Source organism: Pinus tabuliformis, chromosome 3_2, assembly GCF_031772625.1.
Source record: "Pinus tabuliformis cultivar Carrire ecotype Pingquan chromosome 3_2, CPIR1, whole genome shotgun sequence".
NCBI classification, from domain to species: domain Eukaryota; kingdom Viridiplantae; phylum Streptophyta; class Pinopsida; order Pinales; family Pinaceae; genus Pinus; species Pinus tabuliformis.
The window spans coordinates 1,277,374,038-1,277,389,062 of NC_142302.1; positions in this window are offsets into that span (position 1 = coordinate 1,277,374,038).

Here is a 15,025-nt window from a genome sequence, read left to right on the forward strand (position 1 = left end):
ATGGGGGAACTTGAGGACCTATAAAGACCTCATGTGAGATGAAATCCTCCCATGACACATTCAGTAAACCAAGCTGATGCAAAACCACAATTTTGATCAAGGCAAAGTGATATATGTTGTTATACTGCTGATGAGGAGGCTTCCTTTGCACTAATGTGGTCATCTTCTCAATATTCCAGCAAATGAAATAGGGGAGGTTCATCATCCTCACCCTAGTGAAGTGCATCAACAATCTAATATGATAGGTGTACAGACGAGAAAATCTGCCCTCACAGATGAAATATTTAATTATGAGTTTCATCAAGGGAGCATATGTGTCCTGTAGGTACTTGAATGGGAAAACTCTACTGACATGTCTCTGAAAACCAGCCTTGATATAAGGCTCATAATGATCTCTATCAACCAGCTTCCCCTTATTCCACTGTTCACCTACATTCAGAATATCGGTTGCTTGAGCAATAGTCTTAGGTGTCAAGGTGAATGTCACACTTGCCAAATTGACTTGGCCATTGTTAAGATGGAGCACAAACAGTCTGGCCAGCTCATGGTGGTATTTGTCTTTTTCCACCATCTCAAAAAATTGATAACAGGATTGGTGTTGGAAGCATGTGACAGCAAGAGGACAGGCCAACAGCTCGACTAGTGAAGTAGGCTCCTCCCGGTTATGTTTTCCACTCTTGTGAGGTCCCTTTGGTGCATGAATTTCTCTGGAAGAGTCACTGACTGTTTCCTCATTTCTGTCATAGGAAGAATATGACTCCATGTTTGCCAATGCTTGAGTTTTCTTAGATGAGTTTGAAGAGATTTTTGAGTGAAAATAGAAAATTGTTGCTAAAAGATAAGAATTAATGAGGGACTATGTATGAGAGGTTGGGTATGTTGTTTGTAGGGTTTTTTGGGAATGGAAGGGTTTAGGGAATAATATTTAGGGTTTGGGATAAGTAAATGTAGGGATTAGGGTTAGTAATTTAGGGATATGGGGAATATGGAATGGGTAAATATGAGTGAAAAGGGAGGGAGAAAATGAAGTGAGGGAGTGAAAATGATAAGGGTGGGATTTAGTAGCAAAACAACAATTTGTAAACCCTAGGCAGTGTTTTTTCAACAAGCAATGCAAGGAGCTAGGGTTTCAATATTTCCCTATTGAATCACCATGAACACTAAGAAAACTCATTCATTGGCCATGAGGGAGTGTCAACTTACTTGTAAGATGAGGAGTTTACAATTTGAGAGCCTTTGGAGGAAGATGTGAGCGATTTTAGGCCTTGTAGACCTGTGCGCCGTGCCACCTCACAGGTGCGCCGCGCTACCTTGGTGCGTCGCGCCAGTACAAATTTTCAATGGGGAGTGGGCTTTGTGTGTGCCATGCCAGCTCGGTGTGTCGCACCAGTACAAATTTTCAACGGGGAGTGGGCTCTTTGTGCGCCACACCGGCTCGGTGTGCCGCACTTGCGATTTTCACCCTTTAAACACAAAATCGCTCTCTTGGCTTTTGAAAATGGAAATGCACTTGCTCTCTTCCACTTGTGGACACAAATGAGCCTTCTTTGTCATGAAAACACTTTATATAGCAATGGCTTTAATTTTTCACTCAAGAAAACCCACTTTGCTAATGTTTATTTTTTCACTTGATTTTTAAAACTCTGTTTTGCGCAGTTTGCTTTACTTTTTTCCTTTGATGGACTAAATGCTTTGACATTTTGTTTCTTTTGCAGGAACTAGAGTTGCAGAGGCTTGGAAAGGTGACCAGGGTTGCCTTTTGAAATTATTACACATATAAAAAATGCAATTACATCAAATTTGTACATGGAACATAGAAAACTATCTTTTTCCTCAAAACAGGGTTTTGAGGAAAAATCAATCACTAAGCATGTGATTATTGAAATTATTGTTGCTGGGACTTTATTTTACCTCCTCATGCGCCTGTTGACCAATATTGAGCGTTTTGAGGACCTTATTGACGAAACCCTAGACCTAATGAGACGTAAAACCCTAAAAATGATTTTTGCAGATTTAAAGACAAAAAATGATTGCAGATGATCTAGATGTATGAAAATGGGCCGACAGGTAAAGAACATGTGAGAAAATGTATAATATACCACAACCATCAGATGATCCATGACCCTAATGGAATGCAGCTGATCGAGTGAGACACCTAACATGCAATGAAACAAGAGAATTTGATCACTATGGAGGGATGAAGATATCGACACTAACACCCATTGCTTTCTACCTTGTTTGTGGGATAGTCTCTAAATAGATGTCCATGTTCAAGACATTTGCGGCATTTGAATCGTATGTGCTCATAGCCTATCATTTACACCCATTCCTCATCATATAATTCTAAGATTATTGCTTTCAGAAGGGCTCCAGATAGATCCATTTCCACACATATTCGGGCGAAGGAGGTATATTTACCTTTGAGAGTTGCCTCTGATATTTTCAAAAAATGCCCCAGCTTGTTTCTGATAGTTTTCAAGGACTCTGGTTGCCAGTAGTCCAGAGGTAATGAGTATAGTCTGATCCAAACCGGTACAGATGTGAATGTTTCACGTTCCAGAATGAAGTTCATCATCCATGGGCGCATGTAGAGTCCTGCCGCAGTGTAGAAGTAAGGTCCCCCTTCAAACACTCTATCTTTGTCCTCTAGGCTCGCAAACACCACTGTGAAGAATCCCTTAGAACCCAGATGCAAATGTATTTCTCCCTTGGGCTTCCAATGGCTCCTGATCCAGATGTATAGAGCTTTCTCCATTGGCCATAACCCCATAAACTTGCAGATGATCGCATGTTCTTTCATATGGTCCCTGTGCAGTTGAATCGCTAGATCACTTAATATGACCTTGGGGATGATGCTCGATTTGGGTTTGCAGACTCCCGTATTTTTCGTATGAGGCATTTTCCTGCTACTGCCTTCCTTCTCCCTTTCTTGATTTGTTATCCGTTGTTTTTCTTCCTGATTTTGGATCTCATTAGTTCCCACTGTTTCCTTGCCTCTTGCTTCTGATCTCTTTTCCATTGGTATTTTGAACTGCTTCCCTCCTACCTCCTTGCCTCCCTCCGTGACGGCTTGACTGTAGGAGGGAGCAACGCTCCCCCCTGCACAACCTACCATAGAACCCTAAAACTAGACTTGGCGCCAACTTCAAACCTTTCTTAAGTTGTAGAGCTCCTCAAATCGAAAACTCATTGCTTGTTTATTCTTCAAGATGATGATTTCAACCATGGGGGATGATTCAACATTTTTGGAGTAAAAAAGAAAAAAGATTAAAAAATAAAAAAATAATAAAACTACTTTTTCAACTCTTATTTTCAACTTATCTCCCTAAGGTTTTACTCAACTTTTGAGCAGGAGTACTTTTTGGATGCAAAATTTAATTCCTCATCCAAGGAGTACCCATGTTGCATACTTTCGATGGGCCCTGCTACACGAAAAATGAGAAATACATGAAAAATGTGATTGCAATCATGTTTTTCATGTATCTCTCATTTTTCTTGTAGTAGGGTCCATCGAAAGTATGAAACATGGGTAATCCTTGGATGAGGAATCAAATTTTGCATCCAACGAGAGTTTCCGCTCAGAATTTGAGTAAACCCTTTGGGAGATAAGTTGAAAATATGAGTTTAAAAATAGTTTTTTCTTTTTTCCCTCTAAAATTTGTTATTTCCATTATTATTCTATAATTTCCTTAGGACGCCCATTTTATAATTCAAAACTCCCCTAATGTGCCCTTTCCTCCTCCCCTCCTCATTTTCGCACCCCATTTCCTTCATTTTCTCCCTATTCTCCCCTATTGTGAGTCTCTTCCCTTGCCTTTGTCCCTTTCTTTCCCTCACAATAGGCCTTATCTAGCCTCCTAACCTCCTCTTTGTCCCTCTTCATCTTTTCCATAGCCCTAGAGGCCTTTACCCTTACTCTTCCTCTGCCTCCACAACCTTTTTTTCTCTCTCTCCTTAGCTTTGCTCAACCTACCTTTGCTTAACGTTTCCTTCATTATCTCCTAATTCCCTTGCGGTAGCCCTTATCCTTCCACAGTAGGCCCTCCTATCCTCGGCAGGCCTTTCCCTTACCTTTTTTTAAGCATCCATTTCCTCCCTTCTCCCTGCGGCTCCCTTATTACTTCTATCCTCTGCCTCCTTTCCCCACCACAAGCCTAAAGGAATTTTTTCTAGGTTGTGCCCCCCCTTCGCTAGCCTTCATAATCCTCCTTCTTCTCCCTTGCCTTATCCTTATCTTTCCATTCCCTTCCATCTTCCCTCAACTCTTCTCGGTATCTCCTCCTTCCCTTTGCTACCTATTGAAACCTCCTCCTCAACCTCGTCTCCTATTCACTCTTCCTTTTCCCCTCACATTTTCCTTTCTCCCTTCACGACGACCTTTCCTTTTCTATGCTTCCATCTTCCTACCTCCAAGCCTCAACCATGTGCTTATGTTCCTTTGCTCTCTCCCTGGGCACCTTATTACATAGTATTTTTCAAACCTCTCTCACTTCCCTATGACATACCCCGAAGTGACCGAAACATGACCATCATGAAGTGTACTCATTCAGATATGCAGCTTAGATCCTCCCTAAGACACTGATTGGAAAATTCCTTGAGCTTCCCCTGAAGGAAATGGCTCTAAAAACTTAATTTTAGAATCATTGCTCTTATTATACTTAGAACTGCGATGGTCACTATTTGCACTACATTAGACCTACGATGCCATCGCTCTGTTTTCTTGTATACTCACAATGATCCCTAAAAGGCAATTTTCTAAAAGAGGATGAGAAGCTTCATGATCTAGAAGCTTCCAGAGTGACGAGCTGGAGGTTGTTCGGTGTAGATGAGGTTGAGTTCTCCCAACTTGGCCTCTTGATCTTATCCCTATGAGCTACCTCCTTGGGTTGAGGGCCTTCTCCTATATTTGGAGAGATCCTAACTACCTTTCCCTGCTTATATATTCATCTTCTCCCATTACCAAATGATTGTTCTTTCTCTATTTTCACCCTTATGCTAATATTGTGCCTTTATTCTACTCATTTGGCTTGGAGAAGGAGTTCTTGCAGAGCTTAGCTTGGACTTGGACATTCATTCACGTAGAGCCTATTGACATCAAGGCTTCGTTATATACTTCTTCCTTTATTCTATTAATATACAACTGTTGGTTCATTTTCCATAAATGTGTATGCTCCTGTATAATTTATCTTAACACTACTTGATCTATTAAGTAGGTTACTTTTGAATATGTTATTTGTATTTTCATGCCTTGTTGTGTCTTGATCTCTTGTGTAGGTGTTTAAATGTTGTGAGCAGCAGGACCGAGCCTGTGACGCAAGTGATTCAAGGTCTTCAACAAAGGAGGATGTGATAACATCAGAACGAGGTAGGCCATCTTCTTCATCTCTTATTTCAATTGTAACTTAGGAAAGTGTCTAGTAGATTGTCACGTAGGTTGCTAGTCCCACTCATTGGGCTAGAGGGATCATCTATGTCCACAGAGAGGATTGCCTAGAAAAAAAAATGGTGACTCCACTAGGGAAGCTATAACCCTTTCCATTCAATCCTTCACCTTGAATTTGTGATGAGTTTGACCAACTATCAGTTTTCTGGCTTGTTTGCTTCTCTGTAACTATTTTCACTTGTTAGTGATTGCTAGAGGACACTGAGTTTCATCTGGTCTTGAAGATTTTTTATTTTTCCTTCATTTTTCTCTCCCACCGCAACTTTACCCCTCACAGTCATGATGTCATCACTGATTCTTTGATTACAGTTGCGATTCTTACTCTTTCATCATTGTTTTTCCTATAACAGGTACGATGATCCTAGAGCATAAGAGAAAATAAGGTTTTACTTCTTGTTCTCAGTATTTTTGACCTTTGTTAGTGATTTTCCAGTGTCTATGGTGTGTTTGTCCTGATTGTCATGCTTGAATAACTACAATTGTCTCTTGATTTGGTTTTTTTGTGTTTGAATCTTATTTGCTTTTTAGGGTTTCTAGGGTTTATAGGTCACCCTCCACTCATTGATTGGTCTGTGTCTTAGAGATCGATCACTCCTATTCAAGGGTCTTCTGTATCAGGACATCTTTTACAAGTGATTTTTGTTCTTTGGTGTGAAATTGTTTTCATTAGTATTGAATCATATTGATGCTTTGAAGACTGCTTTACTTCCACTGTCAAACATAGATCACAAGTTGTTTGCTTTGGTTGAACTGAAAGAATGTGCTTGTTATCATTCTTATGTTTCAGAAAGTGAAAGTGTTTATCATTTAAATATTTTCGAGATATTTCTGGCATTCAAATTCACAAAGTGAAAGATATTTTCATGTTTAGTGAGTTTTTTGCATTTCCCTTTACTTTTTGCATTCGTTTGCACTAATTGAATCGAAGAGAAAGGAAAATCATATTTTCATCTTAGTGAAAAGAAAGAGATTTTTCATTTCTATAGAATTGCAAGTTGGCATTGCATTTGTTAGTAGAATGAAAGATTAGATTTCATTTTTACATATTGCATTGGAAAGAATTGTGTTGATGCATTTTGAATTGTTTTATGCATTGCTTGATTGTTTCTCTTCCTTTGGTAGCTTAGCCTTCATCGAATGAAAAAGTTTCATTTTCATCATTTAGTTGCATTCTAGGAATAGGTGACATCGTTGAGCCATCAAAACTGAAACTTAATTCAAGATTAACTTAAAATTTACCTCAATTAACCTAAGGAGAATTTGTCACTTAACGAAAATATCTAGAGGTCTAGGCTAGAGATGTGTTCCAGTGTCTTAAAACATAACAATTGTCGTTAACTACCTGCAGTGTATCTCGGGGGTGAAATCTCGTCCCAGTATGGAAGTATATAGAAGTTTCTCCAGTACTTTTGGGTATATCAGAGGCACTTCAGTATGAAAATTATATAGGGATGCTCTCATCGAACAGGTCTGCATTAGACAACGTTGACAAGGACTTGTGCTCCCCGTACCGTCACATATACATTGGGAGACCCCATTAGGTTTCTATCCTTTAGGCACAAGTAACCAAGTCAATCGCCTTGTAAACATGATACACCAAACATAACATCTGGGGAGATTGGTCGTCATACATTAATTCCTTGGCTTCGGCTGTGGTATATATTGTGGTTCACAGGTACTTGGTAAACCCTCTTTCCTAGTTTTTACCCATTTTTATTTATTTGTTGGTGCATGTCTGTTAGGTTCCTATACCAATAGGAGTCATAATTTTGAATGACTAAGGTTAAGCCTTGTAATATTGTACATACCTTTGCTTTCTGGAAATGTTTTCCATATTATAAAAATTAAAAAAATCTAAAGAGGGTATGTCCTAAAAGAAAAATCAAAGGAAAAAAAGAATAAAAGAAGGTCAAAAGAAAATGAAAATATATGAACCCCAAAAACAAAAAGACCATGAAAGTGTGCAAGTCAAAATGCCACTGCTATTTACTTTTATGCATAATAATGATTGTGTGCAACTTGTTATTCATGCTGTTAGCGCTTGAGATTTCACCCTAGGGTGAGGAAGGTAAACCTTCAAGGCAACATCAAACCATTTCACCTCGTAGCTAGCCCTACGGGGTATGAGAAGGCTCTCTCCGGTCTATCTCGGCAAATTTTCAATGGGGTGAGATGACCAACAATTTAACACTGATATTATGCTAGTAAACTGATTAGGAAGGTTGATTTAAAGTTTTTTGGGTTTTTGGTGGCAATTGGAGGGAGTGCAATTCAGGGTGCGGGGATTGAGCTCAGTTTTTGCAGGTGGGTCTTTGGGGCAAGGTAGGAGTTTGTGCTGATGCCTTTAGCTGAGATGGATGATCAAGGAAGAAAAATGAGAAGCTAAAGAGGGCAAACAATGACTTTGAATCCTCTCTAGACAGTGGAAAACATAAACATTAAACAAATTTGAAAGCTGAGCATGGCAAGCATGAATTCAAACTTTATCACTTCATTTGTTTAATAAGCTGCAGTAAAGAAAGAGATGGAACACATAAACACACTTACAATTACAATAAGAGAACACACCATCAACACAAGAGTCCACAAGAATCCCAATGATGTCTGCAAAACCCTGGTCTTCCTTTTCCTCAAATTGCAGAGATACAAGTAAAATATACAATAGGAGCTTCTCCCTCAAAAGTCCAACCATGAAAATGAGCAAGAGAAGGCATAATATAGATGATCTAACTCCTTTCCCCACCTCTAGGGGTCGAGCTCAGCTTCCTAGGAGTTGTTTCAACTAATTCTAAACTGAGCACTAGATAATAGGCAGTCAAAACAACTTGCCTCTAAAACTTAGGAAACCTATCCATGCATTAAATATTTACCATTTACATCAAAGAATCTTCTAGAAGTGTTCAAGGAGAGTAAAAGTATCTAAGTGCCATGAAAATTACACAAAAATCCATCATTTACATGCCTCAAAAGTCAACCAAGATGAAAACAGTGTTTTGCTGGCCGAACTGGTCAAAACAGGCAAATTTCCCTGACTGGTCGCGCACATCACTCTGACTGGTCGTGCACATTCACAGCTCTGTTTGAGGGCCTTCCCGGTGTCCAAATCAGGTGCAAGATAGCTCGTTGGAAAGGACTGCGAGTCTACTTTCCAACCCCACTAGAATTTATGAATTTGGAGTTGATTTGACCCCTCAAAAGTCATTTCTCCCAAGACAGCTTTCTGCAACTCAAAATAGGGGCAGAAAGCCAAAATTTGCATGTGTTTTGAGCTTTTGGAAACCCAAATCTCCATAAAATCTGAAACCCATCCATAGGCAAGTGTATTTTTGCATGAAAATTCCAAAAATGCAAAGTTTTCCCCGTTCTGAGTTGCCCCCATGTATGGTCGCGTGCGGGGTGAGACCAGTCAAATGGCCAAAACCTGTAAAATTCCCAAAAATGCCAAAACTGCCTCAAAACTCTCAAAATTTCTTGGGTTTGCTGCTAGGAGGATGCTAATGAGTATCATGGTGAGTGAGAGAGGCCTCAGCCAAGATACGGAGTGGGTTGGTCTTCTTCTTCCTCTTGCGGGCCTCGGATAACCTCCTTTGGAAAATCTTCATTTTTGCCTTGCAAACATGCATGCTCGCCCAATAATGATTCTTCATGTTCTGTAGCAGCCTCTTGTCCTGGTTGACCTTCTCCAACAGCCTCTCCAAGCAAGCATTCTCGTGAATGAGCAAAGACTCCCGGTCAGCAGGCAATGGGTCACCGGGCCTCCTACGGTTCAAAGTTCGATCACTGCGGATCCTCCATAGCTCATCAAGTTCTTTTTCCTCTTCTAATTGTTTGGTGCGCTGTTCCAGATAAGTGATGGTCCATTGAGCCATTTGGAGCTTTTGCTGCAACAAGCGGTTTTCCGCCTCTCTCTGTCGGATGATCTCATGCAAATCTGAAGTGGGGGAGCGAGCATCAAGATCAATGATGTCAACCTGTGTGTCACCGGCTCTCTCCTCCTCTGTCATGGGCTGTTTTCCCTCCCGTACTGCTGATGGAGAACGCAAGGCCCCTTCCACCTGGTGTGGAGATAACACTCGCTGACCTGTAGATGATGATGGTGAGACCCCTTCCACCTGCTGTGGAGAAAGTACTCGTCGAGCTGCTGCAAACAAGGTCCTGTGACCTCTCTGGTAGGTGACCTGAGGTGAGGAAGCAACCTGTCTCGGAACACTGATCTCGGGCTGGTCAGATGGACCTCCCTCTTCATAAATGACCTCTGGCTCTGGGTGTAGCTGTGGTGTCACTGTAAAGAACTCATGAGAAATGAAGTCTGCCCATGGAATGCCCTGCTGACTCAACTGATGGGAAACAATGAGCTGGATAAGACCATGATGGCATGAACTCCTATACTGCTGAGCTGGGGACCACCTCTGAAACACGGACACCATCCTCTGAATGTCCTGGAAGAAGAAAACCGGGATGTTCATCATCCTCACTCGGGTAAAGTGCATCAACAGGAGAATGTGATAAGAGAAGACCTGTGAAAATCTCCCCTCACATGTGAAGTAATGCATGATAAGCCGCATGATCGGAGCATACTCCCCCCGGAGGAATCTGAAAGGAAAGAACCCCGACAAGTGGCTCATGAATGCTGGCCTGACATATGGCTCAAAATAAACATAATCCAGCATTTTGCGCTTGGGCCACACCTCACCCACATTTGGTATCCCGGTAGCCTCTGAAATCACCTCCGGAGATAGCACAAAATTCACCCCTGCAAGAGTGACCTGCCCATCATGAAGGTGCAAAACAAATAAGCGGGCCAACTCCCTGTGGTGCTGAATCTGGGCAAGCCTCTCACAGAACTGAAAACATGACATATAACGGAAACAATTCACTGCCAAAGGGCAGGCCTGTAATTCTGCTAAAGATGTGGGCTCTTCTCTCTTATGATGACCACCTTTGCCACCCCTACGAGGCCTCTGATGTACCTCAACCTCTGTGGAAGAAGACCGGTCATCACTTTGCTCATAGGTTTCAGTGGTTGACATGTTGCTTTTGAGCAAAGTGGAGAAAATAGATAAAGTAAACTGCTGCCCTTGCCTGCAAAAATACTGAGTTGTATGCTGTTTTCAAGGGGAACAAAATCATGAAGGAAATGTTAGGGGAGGGGATTTTTCATAAGGAAAGAGAAACATATAAAAATAGGGAATTTCTAAGGGACAATTCACAAACTGTCAAACATACAATCTCACCTTAATCACCGGGAAATCATTTGCAAATAAATGCTTTTATTAGGGAAACATGGATGATAATAACCAAGAGAAAGGATATACATGCTCAACAGGGGGTAAGGGACAGCATGTATAACAGGGGTATGGGGCAGCATAGATCACTAGCATCAACAACTTGCTCTTTGATTTTGTCTTTTGACTGCACATTATAAGGCATACTCTGTTTTTCAAGGGATTCATGTACATTTGATGCTAATAGAAACAAGGGATTCTTTTACATTTGTCATAGGGGAAGGAGGGCTTTATTTACATTTTTGTCAAAAGGGGAAAAGGGATTTCATTGACAACTTCAACAGGGAAAAAAAAAGTTGTATTGAAACAAGGATATTAGGGGATAGAAGGGAAAAGGAAAAACAGGGTTTGGTTTTGGGAGACACAGCAACATTATTTTTGTAATGAATACTCAAAGCAATATGTCTTTTTGATAAATATACACAGCTGTATTGTCTTTGTTTTTGCTTTGAATATACACAGCAAATATGTTCTCTATTTTGTAATGACTATGCACAGTCATATTGCCTTTCTTTTAGTTTTTGTCATTTTGCCATCATATTGCCTTTTTCTTTTTGCACATCATTTTATTCTTGCTGTGTTTATTTTTTATCCTTGCTATGTGAAGGATGTTAGGGTTTTGGATAGATTAGATGGAGGGCATTAGGGTTTAGGGAATGTATGTGAGGGAGGGATAGGGTTTAGGTATTGGGGATGAGAAATTTAACATTCTTTGCAAATGACATAAGATAGAGACATATCATAACAATTGTGAATTTAATGGGAAACAATGGAGGGAATAAATGGGAGTTTAAAACCTTGAAAAAGAACACCAACCCTAGCATAATGCCTACATGAACAAGCAATAACTAAAATCCATTCCTCTTTACATTCTTGGTAGCAAATATATATAAGCACAAGCCCAACATCCTTGATTTCAAGCATCCAGCATGTTAGAAGACCCTACCTCGATCAATTTAGCAAGCAAGAGGGCGATTTGAGAAAATTTGAAGTGGTTTTGTGGAAGACAGTTTGACTGGTCGCGCACGGGCTTTGACTGGTCGCGCATAGCCTGACTGGTTGCGCCCGTTAGGAATTAACACTGCGGAGGAGCTGCTGACTGGTCGTGCACCTGAAAATGACCCAAATTCTCTGCAATTCGCCTCCTTTCACCTTCTTCGCCCTCTCACTCTTCTTTGCAAGCTCTTAGATGCACAATGAGGGTGTTTTAGAGGGAATTTGACTCTTTATAAGCCCAATTTGAAAAAATTTACTTACCAAACCCACTTTCTAATGTTTTGTTTTGACATTCTCTTTAACACTGTTTTGAGTTTGCTTTGTCCTGAATTTGACTTTTTGGGTGCTTTAACTCCGTTCTTTTTGCAGGTTGATCATCTGATGGACTCTAGTGAGGAGACCAGGGTTATTGCCGGCATTTTGAAGAATTTTGAAAATTTCCTTATTTTTTGCAAAATTGACATGACCTTGGCTTTAAAAAAACATGGTTTTTAAATCCAAGGTATAAATGAGCTGTACCTGATGAAAATATCCATGAAACATATTTACATACCTCCTTCCGGCTTGCTGGGGACCCATGGACCTCTGACTCATGATCTTGCAATGACATTTGACCGAAACCCTAGACCTAAGACTTTGGACTTCAAGACAAAACAAAACAAGCGTGACACAAGTTCATTAACTGATATGACCTGATCCAGCAAAGCCAAGAAGGGAACAAGGACCAGCTCCTCCATCAGTTTTATGGCATGCCTAATGGAATGCAAAACTGACATCGATGAGACACCTACTTATGCATATGCAAAGAGTTTTTTGATCACTGATGGAGGGCATCATGACCGACACTAACACATGCCACAATCCATGGTAATCAAACAATTTAATCTTGGTTATTCCATGCTTTGAATTTTATGTTATAGATTAGAGAATAAAATCTGACCAAACAGTTTAATCTTGGCAGATCATAGTTAGGTAGATAAAATAAAAGGAGCTCATAAGCTTAATCTGAGCCCTTGAATGATATAAGGTTAGAATTAGATAGTTTACTTTCTAAAGAAAAATAGATGAATAAGGGTTTCTAGCCTAAATTCACCCTAAGAAATGAAGAAAATATGTTAGAAGTAAGGAACGGGTAAGTAGAAGAAAGGTTGCTGAACTACAAAGTTACTTGGATCAAAGAACATGCATCATGCTTAGATACATCTTTCAACATGTATGGTCAACTATGAAGGCAAAGGCAAAGATTTACAAGTTCATATGATTAACTCCCCCTCATTCACTTTTTCCCTTTACTTACTAATTTCCTATCTACAAATATGTTCTAAGTACTCTTAAATCCTACAAGTCAAAAGAGGCTCAAAGCATTTCTCTGACTTTTGGAGGGACTAGACCCTCGACTTAATGACTTAGGGACACAAGTACTAGAATCCCCTTCATAAACACATTCCCCCTTCATAAAAACCATTTCCCTTCGTTACCCTAAGAAAAAACCCTTTTCCTAAGGTTAAAACACCTTTTACCTAGGGAAAGTAATAGCCCCCCCCCATGTAAATCCCTTTCGCACAAAAAACCCGCGAAAGGCCTTTAATCCTAAGTTTAAATCTAAATGTGCAATCGCATGCCTTTTTCCCTTTTGACTTAGGAAAAAACACCCACTCCTCTCATTTCATATTAATTAATTAATTTTATTATATAACCCCCTCATAACCCTTTTCCCGTAAATAAATTAAAACCCTATTAAAATACCCTCGACCCTTAGTTTTAAATAAAAAATATAGAAATTACCTCTTATCCCGATATAACATTACTTGGTTTACCTAACACTGGTAAAACTTAAAGTTAATCCCGCATCGGCCTCACTCAACTCCCTAATCCCTCATTAAGCCCAACTTGATCACTTTAAACTTGCGATTAATCCCTAAACTAATCGCCAAACCACCGTGATTAAACCTTGGGCCCCCCTTAAATACCCATTCATTTCCTCCATGTAGTTTCTCTGCCCTGCCACTGTCAGATCGCAATCCCACAGATCCAACGGCCTAAAGCCATATTGACCGTGCCTGATGAACTACCTTTACCTGCTCGATAAGGTGGTTTTCCCCCGACCACCGATGCCTACATGTCGAGCCCAGATGTAGATTGGGTGACCCCTCCTCAAAACCGCCCATGCCTAAAAGCGGTGTGACAACCTTCAAAACCACCTCCCCACCATTCCGATAAACCACTTATCCTCTGAAATATGAATTTCCATGCCATTTTTGAAAATTTTCCCATTAAAGTTTTAAACCTCGAGAACCCATGTTTTCTCGGATTTCACCAGTTTTATAGTATAAACCCATAAAACCCTTATCTCCACCCTTGAACATCTGCGATGCGATTTCACCTCCAATTATGTTCAAAACACTGCCCCAAGACCTTTTCTAGGCATCCCATTGCGAATAAAGCTATCAATTGCCTTCCAAGAAGACCGATATTTTCTTAATTATTTCTGAATTTTTCAGGTTATCAGACTAAGATCAAAGCTTGGATAAACAATTTTGTTACTAGTCACAGAACCTGTTTACTTGAAGACTCAGCCAAGAAACCTGTTAAAAGCATAAATTCAGAAGAAGAAAACTATTATACATGCACAGAAGATGAAGATCATTACACACAGAGCCGAGAAGAAGACAACTATACAGAGCAGTGACATTCAAAACAGAGGAACCAGACCAGAGATGCAGTGAGAAGACAAACAAACAAAACACATTGAAACTTGATCAATATCCACTTCCGATTACTGATACACATAAAAAACATAAGAATTTACTATTGAAACACACAGTAAAAGGTTAATTGTAACAGTAAAAGGAAAGACACAGTGAAAGATAAAGACAGGTCATTAGAGTGAAAGAGTATCAGTGACAAAGAGTATCAGATGAAAGATAGAAGTAACCAAAGCCTCCAGTGTGATGAATTCAACAACAAAGAGCATAAAGAGCTAAAAAAAACCATAACAGCTAGCAGTACCACAATAAAAGGAACAACATGAAACAATTCATTAGCTGCCTATATCTTCCTGCGAGAAGATATTTGTAATTCCTAGATTAAATCTCAAGTCAGTTTGAGATATTTGTAATAACACCTTAGTATAAATACTTCACAATTTGAAGTATGTAGTGTGGATTCTTAGACATTTCTATAGACTTCTTGATTGAAAGACTGTAAAAGCTATTGGAGCATTGATTGAGCTAGCAAGCTAGATTGATGAATGAAGACAAGATATTTCAAAAGATTCATGTGCAGATCGAAGTGTAGACAA